Below are 24,968 nucleotides of genomic sequence, written 5' to 3' on the forward strand. Positions count from 1 at the left end.
TGTGTGTGAGAGAGAGAGAGAGAGAGAAAGAGAGAGAGAGAGAGAGAGAGAGAGAGAGAGAGAGAGAGAGAGAGGAGTCATTTCTAACAATCCTTAAATCTCACCTCTTCACTGCCCTTTTCTCTGGTGAATTATAATCATGGGACTGTCAAAGATTTTAGTGAAGAATAAATCACACACCAAGGAGTCTCTTGCTTCATGTTTAACACATAGCAGAGACCTATTTCATTTAATCCATTCTTACATCTCTATAGTTGAGTCCACTGTAAAATTTCTGCAAATTTCCTATTTAACTGCATTTAAAAGCAGGTTTCTCCAATTTTTTTTTAGTTATACCATATAGGGAATTCCTATCTTGCACCTTATTTTCTATACATTTTCACCTAGTCAAAAGGGATAATAAAGACATGATGGTCTTTCCTATGTATATTGAAATAAATTTTCTTAGAAAAGTTTCCAAAACTCATTCCAGTGAAGAAGTATTTTAAAACACTGGCTCAATGTTTATTACTTCTTTGAGAAAAATGCCCCAACTTTGGCTCCATATGACCAGTCTCAATGATTAGTATATGCCAATGGCTCCAGAAGATTTGACAGAGAGATGGTAGAGACACAACTGTGTAACCTAGAAGTTCACCTTTTAAGAAATTAATAGATTTGCTTCCATGAACTCACTTTTGTTTTTACATCTTTCTTTTCATGATTTTCACCTGGTAAATCACAAGATTTCCTCTTGTGCATTTTAATGTGGTAAGGAAAATAACAAATACAATGCTCATTAATTTTATCTGCTCTCTTATATAAACTACTCTGCCTAAAATAAAACCACTGAAAAATTCCTACAAGAGAGATATTAAAATATAATTTTGGAAATGTACAAAAAGAAATATGTCTTTAATATTATAAATTAGAGTTTAAATCAATAACTTTAGATATTTTTATTGAATAAATTCCTTATCAAAATAGAGAGATCTTAATAAAAGTACAGAAGAATCAAGTTGTGTGAACATTATAATGTTCCTTATTTTAGGAAATCAACTACTTTGTTTTAGGTTTGCAAGCTCCTCAATAAACAAGTTATAGTTAACATCAAAGTTTCATCTCTACGGAGCTACTTTTTTCAAGTAATAGATCAGACAATATCCCAACACATACTGATGGCAAGTGCCAATATAAATTAATACATAACGTTTATAATTGTAGTTAAGATTTATGGAGGACTGATTATGTACATTTACTTCACAGTAATCCTATGAGGTTGTGTTGTTATCATCATCATCTCCATATTATGGTGAGACAACTGAGGCAAAGATAGTTTTTAAAGTAATACTAGCTGCTGTAATAAAACAATAAAATGCATAATGACTAAAATAAGATAGTTTATCATTCACAAAAATCTGCTTCCTCTATGGCTTTCCTCAAGTCGAGATTCAGAGAACCTGGGTTCTGCATAATCAAAATTTGATGACTCATCTACACGAAGTACACAGGACAGAAAAGAGAATAGAAGATCAAAGGAAGAGGTTTTTACTGGCTCTGCTTAGAAGAGGAACAGCATTTATGCTCACAATACACTGACTGAAACTTCATCACACTTCCATCGTGCAAAGAAGCCTGGGCAATGTGGTCTTTTGTGTTCATACAAAGAAGAGATAGTGGTTTTGGTTCCAGTAGCCAATCTCAATCTCAGGAATCAATGCATGTATAGTAAGTGTATATAATGGCTCTTTCTATTTGATTACTAAAGTGATATGTGCTTTGAAAATTTAGCAGATACAGAAGAGTATGAAGAATAACATTCAAAAATCACCAAGAATACCATAATTTGGGGAAAATTACCATTAGCATACTTTATGTTTTCTTGTATATTTTCCACTGCATATACTGACATAATATTATCTTGTAAACTCCATTTTTATCCTTGTTCAAAGAAAATACATCAATATGAGTATATAATATTTATTCTATGGTAGATCAGTATTTTAATTAGCCAATCATCTATTTTGGGGAATTCAGGTTATCTGCAAATTTTTGCTCTGTAAATAATCCTATCAAGTTCATCATATTTCTAGAATTTTATTATTTCTTTGTAATAGACTCCCATAATTTTGGACCTAAGTCCAAGAGTATAAAAAATTTACAAAAGGATACCCCAAAGAATTTCACGTATGTACTGCCAGAATCCTGAAGTGCTAGTTCTATTTTCTTGCAACTCTGTCAACAGTGAATATTTTCATTCTAGGTAAACAAATCTTGCTAATTTGACAAGTAAAAGAGAAGGTATAATATTAAAATATTTTATTGCTAGTTAGGTAATCAAACACTTTTAGGTATATTAATGTTTATAGCTATATTTTTCTGTACATAAAGTGTTTGATTTATTGTCTTAATGTCCCAGGGCTAGAGAGGTCCAGTCATTTAGACCTTCTTGTACACTGGAAAATGCAAACTGCTGTATCTCAACTCTAAGGTATCTTGACCAATCTTGCAAAACCGAGTTCCAATTCCTTCAATTACAGCAGTTGAATTATTATTTATCACTCAAATAATCATTAAAATATAAAGCAGTTTACATGAAGACCCCACTCTAATACAAAGCTGGCAACAAATAATTATTATTTTTCTTGGAAAAAATACACAAACTTACACTCTGTTTACCAAAAGATGACTCATATGATTATCATGACCTTCCCACTAACACATCCATTAATAAGTTCCACCTACAAGCTCATCAGACAGCAGGTCAAATGCATTAACTCATTAAAAAAAATAATGAAAACAGCTGTCAGTTTGGTCACCTTAGCATGACTACAGAATTATAGAATGGCCAACTTAGCTATAAATTAATTCATTTTAAATGTTAAATCATGAAACCCCACTTTCTTTACTCACTTCCAAATTAACTTGCAGACACTCAAAATGTATTGGCAACCATCTAACTGCATATTAGACGTAAAATAATAATAGGATGCTGTAATAAAATGAGTACAGATATTTGATTCTTACCTTTACCATTATATATTCTGTTGTGGTAGACAATTATCTGCTATGAACCTTAGTTTCCTCATCTTAGTATGAGATTATACCTGTTGTAAAGCCTGACTTAAAAACAAATCTCAATAGACTCTCATAGTCAAAGCAATATTAATCCACCTAGAAAAATAATTTTAAAGCATCTTAAAGTCCCCCAGTCAAAGATGAAATAATAGAAGCAACAAAAAGAATAACTGTAATGGATTTAAACACATAATCTATGTTAAAATCAAGGAGTTGGAGTCTTTTGATTCTGACCATGAAAGATAAGAGGTATCAGGTTTACCACCCCAGTAAGAATAACTAAAAAGCTAGAAAAAAAAACATAAAATAACTTTCACACGCATTACACAACAATCAAGGCAAGGCTACAATCTTTGTGAAAAGGGAAGTCTACAAAATGAGCTCTATATTCAGGCTGGCTTTATCCCTGATGGCATTTCTAAATCATGGCAAGGAAAATAGAGACCAAGCATAAAGCAAGTAGTCTCTGGGGACACAAATCAGAGCTCACGGCTGTCCAGCTGACTAAGATTTGGGGAAAAGGAGTCACAGAATAAATACCCAAAAAAATATGTGAAAAAATTTTCCTTTGGTGTTTGGCAAACTCCTAAGTACTAAGTGAGAATTGCAGAGTCCTAATGAACAAGAGCCACTGTGAAGTTTGAGAGCTTAGCAGAGATTTGAAAGGCAATCCTATACTGGAGAGACATTAGAATTTAGGTCTGAGACAAAAGGGCATAATTGACAACTTGGCCTTTCTGTTGATACCCTCAGAAACCATAAGAGTAACACACCATAGGAATAAAAACTACATACTAGGTGTGAGGGCTAGTCCCTAAAAATAAGGGCAAAAATAGACTAGCTTACCTTAATAAAACCTAAAAGTGTGCCTCATTAGTATCAAGGAGATCCATTAGTAATTTATCTGTTTACCAAAAATAGCTTAACACTGTTTAAAGGATAATAACATAATCAAGATTCTTTACTATATATTAATCACAATGTCCTATATGCCATCAAATTACTAGATAGATGAAGGAAAAAGTGATTGATAACCAAGAAATAAAATAGATAATAGAAATAGAACATGAGTGATCCAGTTATTGATGTTAACAGGAGACAGCAATGTCAAAATAATATATATGATTATTGCTATCGTCTGAATGTTTGTGTGCTCCCAAGAGTCACATGTTAGAATCCTAACACCCAATGTGACAGTGTTAGAGGTGGTAACTTTGGGAGGTGAGTAGGTCTTGAGGGTGGAGTATTCATGATGGTTTTAGTACTCTTATAAAAGAGACCTCACAGAGCTCCCTAGCCCCTTTCACATGTGAGAACACACTAAGTCAGCAGTTTGCCACTCAGAAAAGGGCTTTCACCAGAACCTGACCATGCTGGCACCCTAATCTTGGGCTTCCAATTTTCAGAAACATGAGAAATTTCTGTTGTTTATAAGCTACCCAATCCATGGCATTGTATCATAGCAGATCAAACAGACTAAGAGAATTACTATGTTAAAGAAAATATATTTTCTTTTTACTGTACAGGAAATGAATGGTCATTCTAAAACAGTAAGATAAAGAATCTAAAAATAAGAGTTAACATCAAACTGGATACAGCAGAAGATGGTAGTATTATATTTCAGTAAAAAGTATCCAACTTGAAATTCAAAGGAAAACAATAAAGAAGTGCATAAGAAACATGCAGGACATGCTCAAAGGTCTAATGTGTGTCCACCTGGAATTCAAGAAAGTGAGGAGAGAGAGAAAGTAAAAAGGAAACTCTATTTGAGGAAATAAAGACTGAGAATTTGTAAATCTTGTGACAGGTTAAAAAACCTCAGATTTAATACAGTTAGAAAAAACAAGAAAAATAAATATGCAGAGAACTAGACACCAGCACATCACAGACAAAGGAAGAGATATATTAATTCCAAAGGAGCAGAAATGAGAACTGTGGTTGATTTTTCAAAGCAAGTATGGAAGCTAGAAGACAGTGAAAGCAATGAATGGGGAAAAAAAGCATGGGATTGTATACCTAGCACAATTATCCTACCAAAAAATAGAGTCAAGAATTAAAATATTTTAGTTAAAGAAAACCTGAAAGAATTTATTGTCATAAGACCTGCAAAAAATGTTAGAGTTCTTTGATGTGAGGTACTATTATTCCAAAGGAAACAAGAAGGGATGAAGAGTGCTAGACAGGGTAAACAAGTGCGTAAATGAAAAGGGACATTGACTGGCTAAAAGAACAATAAAAATGACATTGACTTAACACACATAAAACTAAAATATAATATATAAGACAAAGAAGGGACAGAATGGTGCAAATGCAAGAGACTGGGAAAGGTTTTGTGTGTACTTAGGAAGTGAGGAAGTATTAATTGACATATATGGGAAATTATATATAACAAATCTCATTTAAAAATCTGAGTACTGATATAGAGAGAATATATATATGCACATATAGAGAGAGAAAAAGAATGGGAATTGTGAATATATTTTTAAAGAGTCTTTAGATGTACATACTGAAATATGTAGAGATAAAAATCTGAGATTTTTGTCACAATAACTAAGGAGAGGGAAGGTAGTAGGTACACTGATGATTGTTTTAGCTGAGTAATGGGTACTTGAGGGCACGTGTGTCTTTTCTATCTCTGTGTTAGTAATTAATCTTTTCTGTGGCAACTGGCAAAATGGCATTTTGACATTACATTCATAACCCACACAACTTTATAAAATTGCACCCCTCTCTGCCTGTCTTACATGCACTCTCCATCATGAATATCTAATTTTTCTTCCTGCCTACTATATTTCTCTGCCTTTTCCAATGGAAATCTAACTGGCCTCAGAGTTTTCTAGTTTCTCCTCACTTTTACTATTCTAACCTGTAGACTACCAAGAAAGAAGTAGGTTAAGCAGAAACCCTCTTAAAATGACACTTGGGAGAAGTAGAGAGTATTCCTTGAGGGGAAAGAGGAGATGGAGACTCTAGGAATGCTCATTGTTCATTTGTTCATATCATTCTCTTAAAATACCATCTAATTCTCATGCTTGCTGTGAAATGACTGTTCTCACAGGAAGAACACCTAACACAGAACCTAGCAAGTAGCAAACACTTCACTGCTAATATCCTCCCTAGCACTCTGTTTATCCTATACTTTCACAAATTATATATTTTCACATATGTTGTTTCATCATGTCATGTGATTACAAAATAGAAACTGTAGGGTTGAATCAAAGAAACAACTAATAGAAAAACATATCTTCAAATGTAGGACATTTATAGATGATTCATGACTCTAGACAAAAGTAATTATGTAAACAAATAGTAACAGGGAATGTATTACACACACCCTACATGCTGACCAATGAATGAAATCAAGCTATCACCCCCAATTCATTGACCCCAAATTATTCCTCCTTCCCTAAACATTCCATGAGACATAACAATACTTTATTTCTCCTTTTGCAGTTCTCTCTGTTTGCAGTGAAGGGGTTCACAATAAAGTTTCCTCTTAAGAACTGGAAGTAAGAGATATAATTATCCATGGAAGGCAAAATGATAAAGGCCATCTGTTACCAAAATATTTTTCTAAATCTCATTTGCTCTACAAAAAATAAATTGTATACAGTGGGGAATTCTAGATCAAAGAAAATGAGAAAATTAGAGATTTTACTACTATTTATACATGTGTCATATTTTTGCCAAATGAAATGCCTGTATATGAAATACATATATGTGTATGTATATGTTTTTTGTGTACACATATAACATTACATATATACACATACACATATATATATGTACACATAAACACACACACACACACACACACACACACACACACACACACACATATATATAAACACTTGATTACAGAAGCCTAGAAGTCCCTCAGTGTGCTGTCTACAAACTGGAGGCCCTGGAAAGTTGGTGGTTTAGTTTGAAGGCCTGACAGCTAGAGAGCAGACAGTATAGATTTCAGTCTGAGTGTGAAGACCTGAGAATCAGAGGCCCCAAGGGCAGCTTGAACAGTCAGGCAAAGACAGAAAATCCTCTCTTCCTCCAACTTCTGTCGTCTATTCAGTCCCTTAATGGATTGTATGATGCCCATCAACATTGGGGAGGGCAATCGGCTTTACTCAGTCTATCAATTCACAAATCTCTTCTAAAATCACTCTCAAAGACACAGCCAGAAAAATTGTTTAACCAGCTATCTGGGCATCCCATGATTGAGTCAAATTGACACAAAATGAATGATCACAGTAGATGTCACAGGGGTCTCAGCTGGATCTTTATTGGGTATTCACCACTGAAATTCAAACACATCTGAACATGAGTAGTGGACATGGGAAGTCTGCCTACCAGGTGTTTCTCTGTAGGAAAACAAACAACTTTCTGGAATGAAGCACTGGAATAGAGCTAAGCATTCAAATGTTCCCAATATCAATGCCTCTCTCCTTCCACAAGACATCAGACTCTGATGACCAAATAGTGGTTTTTACTCACATTTACTCCAGTTCCCCATGGAGTCACATCCAAACTCTTACAGAAAGAGACTGCTAAGGATGAATGGGTTACATCGCTCCTTTCTTTGAAATGTATTCCAAAATTTGAGAAATAAGACAATTCACAGAATAGAGTGTATCTCTGTTTAGGAGAAAAACATTCTTTTTATTTCAACGTAGCTGACAGCACAGTTTTGGCACATTGCAGGCTGCAAAAAAACAACATGGTGATAATCAGCCCACGCTTGTAACCTTGTGGTGGAAGCACAGAGCTGCTGGGGGAGGAGACCTACAGAAAAACTATGGGGATGGGGTCTAGTCCCTGTGGCTCCACAGGCAGCACAGGCCTCAGGAGCAGAAACTGTAAATGGAGCCCACAACAGGAAAAGGGGAAACCACCAAAGGCCATGTGGTAGCTGTAAGAATTTGATCATGAACATTCAAGGAAATATTCTGAACAAAATAACCTGAACAAAATCTGGGTCCTGCTAGCAGGAAAGATGACTGGTATGAATTGTGAATAACTGCTAGTGAGGTCAGCCACTGGAAGGCTCTGAAAGCACCCTGACATGGAAGAAGAGGCTAGACCCAGCGAACAAATTTAGTTACTGCAGATCCATTTTTAGCCACATTTGGAACGAAATGAGGAAATATATGTGCAGAGCTATTTAAGCTTAATAGCTATAAACTCTACCCTAAAGTGAATAAGCATGGGAGAAATGAACTAAAAGATATACCCAATAAGGACAGCAAGAATAAGATCAATGTCTATGTCTTTCTGTTTTACGATTAAGGAAATATTAGTACCATAAAGATAAAAGAGAAACAATGAAATTTTTACTAACAAGTAGCATAATTTCTAAAAAGAAAGAAAGTAACAAACCAGGAGCCTATTTCAGCAAAGCACAGGTAGGTATTATGGTAAAGTACAGAGGCTCTGAAGCTAGCAATCCTGAGCCTGAAGCTCAGGTGTGTTACACACTGACCCTGGGGCCTTGGACAAATTATAGACCCAAGTCTCCATTTTCTGTTGTGTAAAATGAAAATAATTATGAAAACCTCCTAGACTATTGAATAAATTAAATGAAGTAATATACCTAAAGCATTTAGCATAGAGGCTGGTACATATTGAGGACTCAATGAGTATACATAATTCCATTATTATCTTCATATTTTCCTTCTTAAGCAACTAAATATGAACAAGTTCTATGTATAGATATTTATCAATATGATAGAGGACTACTAAGTCATTTTAGCTGAGAAGCATTTTGGTGTTGTACCTTCTGATTATACCTTTGCCTGGCTATATTGGCCAAGAAAAATTAATAAGTACACACACACACACACACACACACACACACACACTCATATACATATACAATTCCAAAGCTGGCAATGAAGAACAGGATGATTTCATGCCCTGATTTATAACTGGGCCAGCAGTCTGGATATTCTCCCATATGTGCAATTATTTCAGCACCTCCTTAACTTCTTCATCTACCTAATTATAATGTTAATGATGTTATTTTGTGCAAAGAGTAAAGAATCATTACTTAATATTTGCAAGACCTTCTGAAATAGTTTTGAAAGCCTTACAATCCTAAAGAGGATTGGCTTTCATTTCTTACATTTCTTCATGTAAGAAATGAAGGATATGATGATATAATAAATGGAAGTATCCTGAAAAGGTCCTATGACTTTCACTTTAGGTGTATAAACAGGACAATCAAGAATATTATTCCTGAAGCTAAGAATAACTTTGTTTAAAACCCAGCAGTTTTATTTCACTACTTAAAAAGAAGAAACATTTTCTATTTACTATTTGTATGCACAATTATAGTACAGTGGTTCAAAAATTCACCAGTTATCAAGAGAAATAAATATGAGTTTTATAGGAGCAGCTTCCTTCTGTCTACATGACTTAGACTAGGGTACTTGTATGGGAAAGGATATTTTTGCAACCGTGGCAATTTGGTTAACTCATGTTTCTTTTACTGAGTTTTCTATTTTGAATGGGGCCTTTCATCATCAGCTCCCTCCATCATTTCATAAGAGAACTGTCCTGTCTCCCACTGGATTTCAACATAGGTGAAAGTGGTAACTTAAATGTATTTCAACTGACTGTTAAGACATGATTTGGTAAAAATCCATTAAAATAATCTGATGAATGCTCTGATGCATAAAACACTTGCAGGTACACTTATACTGCAGGCAGAGAATATGTTTATCTCCATTTTACGAAGTCTTCAAGGGAAAAAAGGGAGTCCAGAAATTGACAGCTGGTCCAGACAGAATTTCCACACATTGAATGTATGCTTACACAAAGCTTTTATTCTGCTTGTATAGATAATAATGTAGCTCCTTAATTTGTTCTGGAAGGCATATATTGTAGGCTGAATGTTACCTGGCAAGTATTCAAAAGACACAAGTTTACATTTTATTTTTCTCTACCCAGGGAATATTCTTTAAGAAATGAATTTCATGTATTAGAAAAAACTAGTCCTTTTCATAAAACATTAACAAATTGCAACAATGAAATCTCTTTTTTGCCATTCTGTTTAATTAAAGTATAGCTTTGGATAGCTCAAGTACATATAACTTCAAGTAGGTGTGAAATTGCTAACAGACAAACTAAAAAGTACCAATGTAAAACAAGATATCAGAAAACCATTAATAACCTAGGTTAGCAGATGGGACCCATTAAAATGCTTAATTGTGTGTTAGGAATACCTCCCAGCGCCATTATGAATACTTTTGCATAACGTGATTTCTTTTATCAGACAGTCAACATAGTAAAGAGTTGTCGAGATAATTTTGAAAGATTTCTAGTTTTACTAGAGTCATTTACCAATTCTAACAAATAAAAAATAAACATTTTCTAATCCTTTGAGTCTTTATGGTACCATTAAATAGCCACACCTAACAAAGGCATGCAAAATTTACTGACTTTTCATATTACGCATAATACATGCAAAAATATTTATATAGCATCCAATACATTCATTATAGTCTTACTAGGAGTTATAGAAGTTGCATAGATAAATAAGTATGGTTTCTACCATCAATGAACCTAATTTATTAGAATATATGACCACTATACAAAATAGCTATAATAGGTGGAAATAGCTATATAGGTGGAAATTTATTTTTTAAGAGTGATTAGATGTCATTGTCTTTGCGTGACAAAGAACAAATAAGTTTAACTCAAACACACAGTATAAGAAAGTGAATTGAGGAAAGTAATCTGAGGATGACAGAGGGAGATTGGAGTTGAAAAATCAGGGAAAATCATGAGTCCTTGATAAACGCTTTGGAAGTTTACTCCATTGAGGAAAAAGACCTAAAAAGCCCAATGATGTAATTAATCAGGACTTTTTTTTGGTAGAAAATGAAAATTTCCAAAAAGATTCCAATCAACTGTACAGTGAATGAAACTTAAGCTTAGTAGGGTAAAAAAAAAAAATAAAAGAGCTTAAATAAGATAAATTTTTTACTTAAAACCCATTTTACTTGCTTAGGTAAACTCAATATGTGTGAATTCTATGATTATCACCTATATGAATGAACTGACAAAAAAACCCACAAGTACAGAACTTTTTGCAGACTACCGGCATGCCATCATCTCTATTTGAAAGAAAAATAGTCAAACGGGAGAAAAACAGCCACTCAAAATATACAGTGATTGTAGAAGATGATTGTAAAAGCTAGATACAATGCTAGCAACTTCTCTTTGAGGAGAAAAAAAAAAAAAAACAGACGAAGTAACTTCATGAACTGAATTACAACGATTTTAAGAACATCGTAAATCCTACCCAGCCTAGAATATTGGGGCCTTGTTCTTTCTACTGATATACATATTTAGCTTTTGCTTGCTTACTAAAATGCAATTGCCATCTGAGAAGTGGGACAGAGTCAGCTTCTTTGGCCCACTAACACTGAAACTCAGAGTGTAGAATGGAAGGCTAGACCAAACTGTAGGAACTTTCCAGTGTAGTGATTCATAAAGTGCATTTCATAGAACACAAGTCCCATGTGATTTTCAGAAAAAAAGATTCTATGGTCAAAGTGAGTTTGGGAATACCATGCATAATATTTTCTTCCTGGTGGTAAACAATATATATTACCATAGTAAAGGATTTGAGAAATCTCTTAGCTTAATTTTCTTTAAATCCATATTTCCCAAAATTATTTGAAGATAATCTCTTTTAACTTCCCTTAGTCATATTGATTCATGAAAACATGTTAAAAAACATTTTTCCTTGTGAAATAGAGAAATGCAGACAGTAAAGAATGGGAAAGTTAAGAGGATAGGGTTTGGATTCAGACAGCTCTGCCATTTACAAGTTCTGTGACCTTGGATAAGTTACTTTGATTTTTCTAAGCATCAGTTTCCTTACCTTACAATATAGATAATAACTACCTATCTCATAGGTTGTCATAATGATTAAATATAAAATGCTTGTACTCCATATACAGATTAGCATTCAATAGCATCATAGGATTGTTTTAAAAATGAGGCAACTACTCTGAGTTTCAAGAGATGAAGCACTTGGCCCAAGTTCTAGTGAGCGCTAGCCAGCATGACATTTCACTTGCCCTTGCTGGTCCATTAGTTTGCTTGTGCTCATAACCAGTGCAATATTGTGAGTTATGAAAAATATATATTTGGTCATTCAGATAATCAAATATATTTGACTTCATCCAAAGTTCTTGGCTCTCAGTTCCCAAAAACCTTGGAATGTCCTGAGCAAAAAGAGCAATGAGATCATTTTTGTCATAATATCTGGTCTCTTGTCCTCAGTTCCTGAAGTCACTTCACAGCCATAAAGGTGAAATAGGTGCCATGTTATACATAGGAAGCCCTTTTCCACCAAAACTGATTTTATGTTAATGAGGTGACTTTTGGAGATCCCTGAAAGATGAGGGGGAGGGGAAGCCAATCATAAATAGAAATCAACCATAAAATAGAAGCTGTAACTTTCAATTCCACTCACTGATTTCCTGGGAGGCAAGATGGGTGGAGGTCAAGTCAATCATGCCTATGTAATGAAGCCTCCATAAAAGGCCCAAAGGAAGGGGTCGGGGGAGCTTTCAGTTTTGGGAACCAGAATGCTCCCAACGTGCCACCATGCTGCACCCTAAACTCCACTGGACAGAAGCCCCTGTGTTCAGGACCTCACCCTACATATCTCTATCTGGTTGTTGATTCATATCCTTTAATATGCTTTGTAATAAATGAGTAATCCAGTAAGTAAACAGGTTTCCTGAGTTCTGTGAGCCACTCAAGCAAATTAATTGAACCCAAGGAAGGGGTCGTGTGAACTTTTGATTTACAGCCAGTTGGTCAGAAGCACAGGTAACAACCTGGACTTGTGACTGGCATCTGAAGTGGGGGCAGTCTTGTAGGACTGAGCCCTTAACCTGAGGGATCTGATGCTATCTCTGGGTAGATGCCGTTAGAATTGAGTTGAATTGTAGGACATCCAGCTGTTGTCAGAACATTGCTTGGTGGTGGGGAGAACTCCTCCCCCACATTGGATTTGGGTGTCAGAATCAATCAGGTTTTGGGGAGGGCTCTGCAACAATTTTTTTAAAGAAGATATCTTATTCGTTATGGGGCACAGGAAAATTCAAGAATATGGTTCATAAATTAAAAGGGAAACCTGAATGAAATATCCCCTGGGTGGGGACGTGGAGAGTAGGAAGGAGCCACTAGGTGGTCAGTAATAATTCAGAGCTTTGGTTGTCTGGAAGAGGTGTTGGAAGGAATTAAGAAAAAAACAGTTAACTAAGCTAGAAGGATAGTGAAGACAATCTTTGCATTCTTCAAAATTTTATCTAGGCTAATCCCAATTACATTTTTAGTTTTAAAAAATCAGCAATGTAATGTTCTTATTTGTGGCTCTCTCTTTTCCAAGTGCATTGCTTCTCACTACTTTCCTATTTATATTCCTCATTTCTCAACTCTGCTGATTCCCTCTCCACTTCACTGTCACGTGGTAGGACCTAGAATACTCACTGTAATCACTATTTTATGTGTCAATTTGACTGGCCGACTGGCCGTGGGGTGCCCTGATTAAACATTATGTCTGGATGTGTCTGTGAGGGTGTTTGTGGATAAGATTAGCATTTGAATCAGTAGACTCAGTAAAATAGATTGCCCTCCCCAGTATAGGTGGGTACCTTGAGGGCCTGATTAGAACAAAAGGCAGAGAAAGGAGGAATTCATCCCTTTGTTCTGCCTCAGTGCTTGAGCTGGAGTATCTCATCTCATTTTCTCCTCCATTGGACTCAGACTAAATTAGAACACCCACTTTCCTTGTGGGACTTCTCATCCTCTAAAATCATGTGAGCCTCTAAAATCATAATAATGATCTATATACACACATATATATACATATACATACATATTATATATATATTATAAATATACATACATAGCTCCTATTGGTTCTTTTTCTCTGGAGAACCCTAATATACTCATACCTCAGATATGTCCATGTTCAGACCTGCTCTAGCTTCACAATTACACTCAATGATCATTCTATGACTAGTATTGAGACTTGGTGTCACTGAAATTCTGGTGCAATGATCAAGTAATATACTACCTTATAACAGTTTTTAGGGATCAACTAAATGAGAGGAAGGTACATAAAGGGCTTGTAAACGTAAGGTACACACACATGTGTCTGTTCTAGATAAAGATTCGAGTTTAAAAAAGCTAAGATCAATATAGCAAGAACAGTATACAAAAGGAAAAAACCTCTCATATATATTTATAGATTGTACACATTAATATTAAATGGGTTGCCTAGAACCTTCTGAACACCCATCAGACAGTAAGAAGTGCCACATGGGGTCTAATCTTTGATTGGAGGGCTAAGAGAAGTTTGTGAGAAGCCATGGTTACTGCCTTTTGTGTCAACTATGGACAAAATATATTAAACACGACTATATTTAATCTTTACAGATCTTCAGCTTATATAACCACTGGAGGTAATTATTGTCAACTTCTCCATTAAATATGTAAAAGTAACACTTTTTAAAAAGTTTCGGCTTCAATCTACTAGAGCTACTATACTTGAAAATTGTGAAGTTTTTGTTCATGCCACAGAAAATCTTTTTGTTTATTCTATAGAAAATAATTTTACAGTCTGAATCTTTAGATATTTTAGGTCAGATAAACTTTTGACAGACATAAATTATATCACATTTTTCATCTGTGGGTGTCTCTGCTCAAGTATTTACTGAGGTAAGGTGTGACGTTGTGTAACACAGAAGGGAAACTTTAAAAATTTATCTTTCCTCATGTTTTTCCTCAAATCCTGCTCACCCCAGAAATAACTTCCACCAAACCTCCCCTTTCTTGGTTGGAATCTCCAGCCCTGACTGGTCTTCTTTCATCAGAAACCCCTCCCTTCTTACCTTTGATCCTTTCTTCTACTTTCTTTAGAAATAAACATACAGAAACATTTAAAGATTAATTTAATGAATACCTTAAGCTCATGTAATAATCTATAATAATTGCTTCATATTTTTTTCAAAAAATAAGGCATTAAAAGTACAAAGCCCCCTGTCTAACTCTCCTTGTTCCCATCTTTTCCTCATATTCCCCACCTCCCCTCAGCACTAACCACTATCTAAATACAGGGATTGTTACCCCTATGAAATTGTATAAGCTACTGTTGTCTATGTATGTATTAACAAATAACACATAGCATTGCTTGTATACTTTTCAACCATAAATGGTACGTTCATTCTACAACTTGTTCATTTCCTTCAACAATTTATTCATCTTAAGTACTGGATCACATTTCACTGTATTCATAAACTAAAAATTATTCTTTCCTCTGGTGATGTGCATAGACGTTATTTCCATCTTCTCTGTATTATAAAACTTGCTGCAATGAGCATTCTCATTGATCTAATGAGTTTTAGAACCGTGCCCCACATGTCTAAGCCCTCAAACCTATCATCAAAGTACAGTCCAGGGATAAACAGCATCAGCATCAGCATCAGCTGGGAGCTTGTGAGGAACGTAGATTATCAAGGCTCACCCTAGACCACAGTATCAGAATAGCCACTTTAAAAGGAGACCTTATAGTTTGTATGTGAATGAAAATTTGAAAAGCACAGATTTATTTTACTTCTAACTGTAGGTGCTACTGTTACTATTGATGCTACAGCTTCCAAGGTTGTTATGTGTCCTTATAATCGTGCAAGAATTTCTCTACAAAGTGAAGTTGTGGGGATTTTCAACTCTTCTAAATGCTGCTCTACAAAAGGAGTGGACTTATTTACACAGGCAACAGCAATGTTTGAGAGTCCTCAGTTCTCCACATCTTCAACGATAATTAATATAGTCATGTTTGCAAGTTTCTAACAGAATTTAGTCAAAATGATATTTTATTGTTGTTTTATTTCAAATTTCCCTGATCCCCATAAGGCTGAACCTTGGTAATGTTTATTGGCATTTACTTCCCCTCTTTTATAAGATATCTGTTTATATAAATGTTTATTTTCTATCAAGGTGTTCGTCATTTAAAAAAAATTTTAGAAGTTGTTCATATGTTGGGAATACTATTTTTTTCTCTCAACCTATTATAAATATCTTCTCCCATCTATGGTTTTTGTTGTTCTTCTTTTCTTTAATTTGTTTATAGCTCCTATTTCTCCATGCAGAATAATTCAATGAAGTCGAAGTTATTATCCTTTCCCATATGTGTATATGGGTATATATGCCTGTTTTGTCTTTTTTATCTAAGTAAAATTAATATTTACCTTTGTGAGTTTTCTAAACATACTTATTTGAAATATTTGGCCATATTTTCTATAAAATTACTTTCACCTGGAATAAATTCCATTACAAGTTGTTCATTTTATTAGTAATTCTTATTGGACATATTTATGCATTTTGAAATCTGGAGTGAAGATTCATTTTAAATTTAAGTTATTGTCATTTGTCTTTTATATTTTTGGCTTAGTTTTACCTCTGTCTCTTTTTCTCTACTCACATGATCCTCTAAATCAGTTTTGCAATTTTATCTTATAATAGCATTATAGATTTCCTTTTCCACAAAAGTGTATGGAATATCTTAGATCTGGCTGCTGGGGGTGGAGAGGGAAGGGTTGTAATTAGTGCCTAGTTGCAGGATGATAGGCAGGTCCATGACTGCCTATCAAGCTGCAGCCCCAGGCAACAGGTTGACAACTTTTTGAGTCACCATTTCTTATTCCTCAGTTATGATGAGGTTGGAAACTCAAATCAGGGCAGTGGGAGTCATTCAACCCCTGACTTTCATCAGTGAAACTGGTTTTGTCTGTAGTCTCACAAAGAGCTCTTTTTATGTTATTTTCCCTGAACGAGCTGGTTTCTCACCTAATTTTTTGGACTCGGATCCCAACAAGCCTGTAGCTTCTGCCTATTCAACTCTCTGTGATTCTGTTCTGTTTCTAATCCCTGGAGGTATTTGCTTGACTCATCAGTTATGTTTTATCTTTTTATTTTTATATTTTATCTACCATGACTGTGGGTTTAAAGTTTCTGTTGCACCTGAGTATAAACTAAGCCATCTTGTCCAGGAGAAAAGTCCTTTAATATGACTCAGTCTACCACCTTTCTTGTTTTTGGTTTTGTTTGCATTTTAAGCTAGATGATGCCTAAACGAAACAAAAAACAAAGAAACAAAAAGATCTTCCTCCTAACAAGGCAAGGGGTAGGAGAGAGTCATGAATACTTTTTCTTTCATATTTTTGTCCAAGTCCATGAGGGCATTAATAGTTGCTGTATCTCGGGCTTCCCTGGTGGCGCAGTGGTTGAGAGTCCGCCTGCCGATGCAGGGGACACGGGTTTGTGCCCCGGTCCGGGAAGACCCCATATGCCGCAGAGCGGCTAGGCCCGTGAGCCATGGCCGCTGAGCCTGCGCGCTCGGAGCCTGTGCTCTGCAGCGGGAGAGGCCACAACAGTGAGAAGCCCGCGTACCGCAAAAATAAATAAATAAATAAATAGTTGCTGTATCTCATAGATTTGTTGTGATAGTAAATGTGATAATGCAGCAAAGCACCTAGACAGGTCTGGAATACACTAAGCACTCAGTAAAATTAGGTCATTATTATTAACCTTTAAACCTAGTTTGTTTATTGGTGGTTTAAAACATCATCACGACTTTTTATAAATAGATAACATACATCTAGCTCATCTATTAAAAACACAGTGTGGGAGTTAAAATCTCCCAAATACTTCCTCAGTAACAATGAAAGAAAAAAAATCACTCATTCCTCTGGTCTTGCACTCTATTCCTATAGGTCCTTTATAAACTATGATTGACAAGTCGCCTCTTCCTTCTTTTACTCATAGAAATACAGATATTCATGTTGGAAGGAATTTGAAAGATCATCTATTTGTACCCCCTAGGGTTGTAGATGTAAAGGTTGGTCCTCAAAGAATAACCTATTTTGGCCCTGTTTACCCAACTAATGATTGCCATAATGGGTCTCAAATTCTGATTTGCTGCTTCTAAAACTCCGAATTTTACTTTAGGTCTTTTTTTCTTATATAAAAAAAATAACTACCATTCAACCCCATTGCAGATCAATGAGCCATCTTACAAAGATTTAAAATGGAGCTTAATATGAGACTAAATAAATATAAAATGATACCACACCTTTCCCACTGACCTATTCAAATTCCCAACCTCATCATAAGTTTCTATCTAAACAGAAAACTTATTTCCTGCTTTTCAAACTACCTGCACATTTTCAAGCATATTCTTAACTTCATTCTATTGGGAAGAATGACAGACAGTAAAATTTCACCCAAATTTATTATGAGCCACAAATGGATCATTTTCAAGTCTCTCAGAAGTTATACTGTACACGATCATCAAAGTAATACTGCAAAATACCTAAATGTTACCTGAAAGGAAATGTGGAAGACACTTTTTCATTCACTATTATCTCTCCCTTGTGTTCCAACTTTGTCTAATTGAGGAAAACCACACGGGGCATATGCTGCAGATGGAGTAACAGTAGCTACCATACTATGATTGATGTGAAAATACCTGCATATACCTAACATAGGTGCATTTCATTTTACAGAGACCTAAATTTGCTAGTGCAAATTCTCAGGCAACAGAATCTCCAAGAGCTTCTCCCCCAGGAGAGCTGTCTCTGTTGACTGGCATTAATTATTATAATCATCCTACATAAAAGGCACGATGTTGTTGCCATTATGTTCCTTCCCTGTCACAAGCAGATCCTGATTTTGGAGTGGAGTACACATCAGAAAATTGTCTCTGAGAAGCTCATAAAATTTCAACAAACAAAAATGATTTGATTTTTCCTATTTCTACAGTTATTAAAAGGCATTGTAAAGGACAAAATTCCTCAACTCTAGAGTCTAGAAAATGTAAACAGAAATATTTCACATGACTGTAAGAAGTATAATTATCTTGAAAGCTGAAGGATGGCTTGATAGCCGTCTAGAAGAGAACTTATATAGACATTTAAATTCTAACCCTACATATCCTAAATCCTCACCCTCAGAAATCCATTTGAGTCATGGCTGGTCCTGGTAAGTTTAGGAAATTGATAATGCTGTCTTTGCAATACTCAGCCTTGCTTTCTAAGAGCTTTCCTCATTTCGAGGCATCGATTTCCTACAAAACCAAGAATTCGTTGCCTAAAGCTTCTCCTCTAATCCCAGTAGCCATGCTTGTGTCAGGTTTCTTATAATGGGGGGTGAGGGTGGGGAGGAGGAGTCTTAAATAGTCAGAAAATGAATTTTACTAAAAACATAAACTTGAAGAAACCATTTGACTTCTTAGATGCCTAACCCATGAAACACAGGTAAGACTCCCCTCAACAAGTTATGGTGTGGGCTTGTGCAGATAATACACATGAAAAAATATTACAAATAGTAAGGTAGTTGACATCCTATTAGTCTTGTATGATTTAAGTCAGTGCACTATCTCTGCACATTGAATATTTTCTTAAGTTATGAAGGTCCAAATAATTTTAAAGTGCAAAGACTAATCAATAGATGGGGTAGTTTGGGGACTAGAGGGCCTTTACCTTTGCCACAGAAACTGAAACCTACCTTCGGTGTCTGGATATCTGACACTGTCTCTAAGCCCACTCCAGTACAAAGAATTCCACAGTTAATGAGGCAGGATATTTTCCAGCATTAGCTGATGAACACTGATGTATCCCTCGTTACCTAGAAGCCAAAGCTACTTGCTCTAAAATCGCTAAATTATCTGGAATCACCATAGTCACCCCCATGAAATCTTACATGAAATAGAATTCTATCATCAAGTAGAGAAACCCAACTTTATCTGACTTAAGCACAAAGGAATTTTAGCCAACACGTGAACTGGCTTCAAGCATGGATGAACCAGTGCATCCACTGATGTCAGAAACCTTTCTCTTTCCATCTCTTGGTTCAGCTTGCCTCTGTGTTGACTTCTTTCTCAGAATGGTCTCCACATGTCGTAGAATGATGGCCAGGCTTTCATCCATCTAGATCAGCCACCCCAGCAGAAAGACAGCTTTCGTTTTCCAACAGTTTCCCCAAAAAATCCCCAAGGAAAATGCACATTAAAAAGGTTTGGAAGGTCTGACTTGGATTTGAGTCAGAACTGAGTAAGATAGTTCCCCAAAGAAAATCAAGTTGCTGTTATGAGAAAACCAGAGAGTGGATACTAATCAGGCAAAAACAACAGATGTCCACTACATCCCCAGTCTCTGTCATTCAAAACATCCTGGGTATAGTCCACTAAAGTTTTATCCCTCCAGGGCCCATTCTGTATTTGTTTTTTCAAAAATTATATTTGGTTGCCCAGTATACAATTACTTTTATAGTCAGTTCAGAGGGCTATATAGTAAACAATTTATACAGCAGCAGTGTTGTGTCTCATGAATAGAAGAAACAAACCTTACAGACAGAATTTGACCTTGCCAAAATCCACAGGAAAAGAAACCCACTTTATGCACAGCTGAGGTTGAGCTGCTTGATAATATGTCATACAGTCTAGTATGAAGAGTGCTAAATGCCAGGTTTTACAAAAAATCAATGTGATATTCCTCCTAGAAGTGGAGCTAACAATTATTTTCAAATTTAGTGCTAGTTAAAATTAATTGTTATAGAACAATTTCTCTGTATAGTAGTGGAAAGAAATGTGTATTTTCTTTGTAAAAATCATATTACATAAAGCCAGAGTGTTTTCTACATTTTAACTTAATTTTCTGTGGGGAAATGGCTTCCTGGAACTTTGGAAAATGCAGACTGATCATAAAGCCCCATGACTACTTGGCAAGTTGTAGGATCTTGGCAAAATTTCTCAACCACTAGGTCCTCGGTGGTTTTATCTGCAAAACAGGAACACCATCTAACTGACTGAATGCAGAAGACTAAACCAGAGGAGGCTTTGAGCATTTTCAATATTAGTAAAGAAAAAAAGGTACAAAAGGCAAAATAATGCTAAGGGCATAAAAACATCTATTTTTACTTCAGTTAAAATTCTGATGAAATGACATGAAATTCAATTTAAATATTAATACCATTATAGAGAAATGTTTAGCTTATCATTCTTATCCAAATGTATTAGAATAAAGAATAAATATTTTTCTCCAAACAAATTTGTCATCACAGTGGGTTAGAGAGATGACAAATATTGTTTAGAATTTTCTTCTGAAAATAGAATAATGGAAATAAATGTAGACCAAAGCCAAGAATATTAGAACTAAGTCTTGGTTTTCTCTCCATTTAGAGAAATTTGAAAAGTGCTTTTCAGTCTATGGGTCACTAAAAACAATACTCCCTATGTCCTCATATGACACAGATAATGGGAGAATCAATGGCAATTACATAAAGTTCTAAAAAGCTAAACAAAGAAAATACAATATAAACACAAGGGAATGTTTTGGGGGGAGAGAAGCATTTTCTTTGAAATTCAAGCTTTTTGGCTTTTTTTTTATTCTTATTTTTTTAATTCCATGAATCTTGTTAAATTAGAGACTTTACGTATATTTTTTAACATCTTTATTGGAGTATAATTGCTTTACAATATTGTGTTAGCTGCTGTTGTATAACAAAGTTAACCAGCTATATGTATACATATTTCCCCATATCTCTTCTCTCTTGTATCTCCCTCCCACTCTCTCTACCCCACCCCTCTAAGTGGTCACAAAGCACCGAGATGATCTCCCCATGCTATGCAGTTGCTTCCCACTAGCTATCTATTTTATATTTGGTAGTGTATATATGTCCATGCCACTCTCTCACTTTGTCCCAGCTTCCCCTTCCCTCTCCCCATGTCCTCAAGTCCATTCTCTACGGCTGCGTCTTCATTCCTGTCCTGTCCCTAGGCTCTTCAGAACCTTTTTTTTTTTTTTGATTCCATATATATGTGTTAGCATACAGTACTTGTTTTTCTCTTTCTGACTTACTTCACTCTGTATGACAGTCTCTAGGCCCATCCACCTCACTATAAATAACTCAATTTTCTTTCTTTTTATGGCTAATATTCTATTGTATATATGTGCCACATCTTCTTTATCCATTCACCTGTTGATAGACATTTAGGTCACTTCCATGTCCTGGCTATTGTACATAGAGCTGCAATAAACACTGTGGTATGTGACCCTTTTTGAATTACGGTTTTCTCAGGGTATAATCCCAGTAGTGGGATTGCTGGGTCGTATGGTAGTTCTATTTTTAGTTTTTTAAGGAACCTCCATACTCCATAGTGGCTGTATCAATTTACATTCCCACCAACAGTGCAAGAGGATTCCCTTTTCTCCACACCCTCTCCAGCATTTATTGTTTCTAGATTTTTTGATGATGGCCATTCTGACCCATGTGAGGTGATACCTTATTGTAATCTGATTTGCATTTCTCTAATGATTAGTGATGTTGAGCATCCTTTCATGTGTTTGTTGGCAATCTATATATCTTCTTTGGAGAAATGTCTATTTAGGTCTTCTGCCTATTTTTTGACTGGGTTGTTTTTTTGATATTGAGCTGCATGAGCTGCTTGTATATTTTGGAGATTAATCCTTTGTTAGTTGCTTCATTTGCAAATATTTTCTCCCATTCTGAGGGTTTTCATCTTTTCGTCTTGTTTATGGTTTCCTTTCCAGTGTAAAAGTTTTTAAGTTTCATTAGGTCCCATTTGTTTATTTTTGTTTTTATTTCCATTTCTCTTGGAGGTGGGTCAAAAAGGATCTTGCTGTGATTTATGTCATAGAGTGTTCTGCCTATGTTTTCCTCTAAGAGTTTCATAGTGTTTGGCCTTACATTTAGGACTTTAATCCATTTTGGGTTTATTTTTGTGTATGGTGTTAGAGAGTGTTGTAATTTCATTCTTTTACATGTAGCTGTCCAGTTTTCCCAGCACCACTTATTGAAGAGGCTGTCTCTTCTCCATTGTATATTCTTGCCTCCTTTATCAAAGATAAGGTGACCATTTGTGTGTGGGTTAATCTCTGGGCTTTCTATCCTGTTCCATTGGTCTATATTTCTGTTTTTGTGCCAGGACCATACTGTCTAGCTTACTGTAGCTTTGTAGTATAGTCTGAAGTCAGGGATCCTGATTCTTCCAGCTCCATTTTTCTTTCTCAAGATTGCTTTGGCTATTCAGGGTCTTTTGTGTTTCCATACAAATTGTAAATTTTTTTGTTCTAGTTCTGTGAAAAATGCCATTGGTAGTTTGATTGGGATTGTACTGAATCTGTAGATTGCTTTAGGTAGTACAGTCATTTTCACAAGACTTTATGTTAAAGTTTTCCTTTTTGTCCATACTTCGTCTTCTGCTTCAGAGTTCATTTATATTAAATCTAGTAAAGTGGCTAAGGATACAGGCCTTGTTAACAGGTAAACCTGAGCTTCAATCCCAATGACATCACTTCTTAAGTGTGAGGCTTTAGATAAATTTAATAACCATTCCACTTCTGTTTCCTCATCTGGGAAATGAAAATAACATTTTTATCTACTTTGAAGAATTCTTATGGGGAGGAAATAAGGCAACATATAAAAAGTGAATTGCAAAGAGCCTCACACAAAATAAGCACATGATAAATATTATATATTATGGCTATTATTTCTATTTCATATGATAAGCATCATTTCACTGCTTAGCTGGGACAAGAAGGTCAAGAAATCTATCACATATAAGAGGTCACTGTTTAATAGTCGATGCTATTACTAAGTAGACACAGATTTTCATAAATGGAATAAAGATAAAGTTAGCCTTAACTTTAACTCCAAGGTACAAGTTGCTCATGGATAAAATAAACATTTTTATTTCTTTCAAGGAAAACAAGGTCACATCTGTTAACCAAACTGAAATACAGGAAAAAATCATTGCTATTTCATTCCTTGCAGCACACACAGGCCCCATCAGCAATGAGTATGTAAGACTGGAACATTTCTATTAAGAACATGCCTCCCTATTCAAATCTTCTTTCCTGCCCATCTCAGTTTACTCCTCTTGAATGCTGTAGCTTATGAATGTCTTTGTTAGAGGATTTACCACACTACATTGCAATTTTTTCAGTTTCGTGCCTACCTTCCCTATTTGACAAAGAACTCTTTAAAATGTCTAAATGGTAATCATCTTTTATTTCCAGAGTTTAGAATGCTGCCTGGTAAATAATAGGCATGAAATAAAAATTTATCAAGTTTAATTGAATTCATACAGGGACTTTTCAAAGCTCCTTTAACTAATATATGAATGATTACTTTCTTTGGAAACATTATGTCTTAGCCATTATTGCAACCAGATATTCTTCCTCTTTAAGGGTTAAGTAACAAATGTAATTAATCTCCTATAGAAGCCCATAAACATAGGTGAAAAACACTGATTTTAAAGCACCCCTATATTATGTGCAAAAGGTTTCAGGCCATCTCATTCAAGAACATATCAAAACTAATCTTACTGGTTTACTGAAACTCTAAAAGTAGGATTTGAAATAACATGTGAATCATTTGTATTAGTAAATGAGTCATGACCTTGCATATGAATAGACTCCATAAATCATCTTTTAGACCCCACTTAACATCTTGGTAATCTGCTTATGGATACATCCATCTAAACTTCTCTTTAATCCTAATATTGTACATAAAATTACTAAAATATAGTTAATACAAATATTTCTTAATGTGGGCTTAAATTTTTAATTTCAAAATACATTTTTTTTAGCTTCAAAGCAGAAATACTCATATAAAACATTTCCTTTATAAATCTGACTGGGCTACACAAATGTGCAATCTCTATTTAGCTTCTAATACTCTGGCAGAAATGCTTTCAGACTATCCACATCTGATACTTTCCTGGGATCATCCACTTTTAACTATTTTCAACACACTTTTCAAATGCTAATAAAAATGTCTATCTCTTTAAACTGATGGAAAGTTAAAGC

Source organism: Lipotes vexillifer, unplaced genomic scaffold (genome assembly GCF_000442215.2).
Source record: "Lipotes vexillifer unplaced genomic scaffold, Lipotes_vexillifer_v1.1 scaffold924, whole genome shotgun sequence".
NCBI classification, from domain to species: Eukaryota; Metazoa; Chordata; class Mammalia; order Artiodactyla; family Lipotidae; genus Lipotes; species Lipotes vexillifer.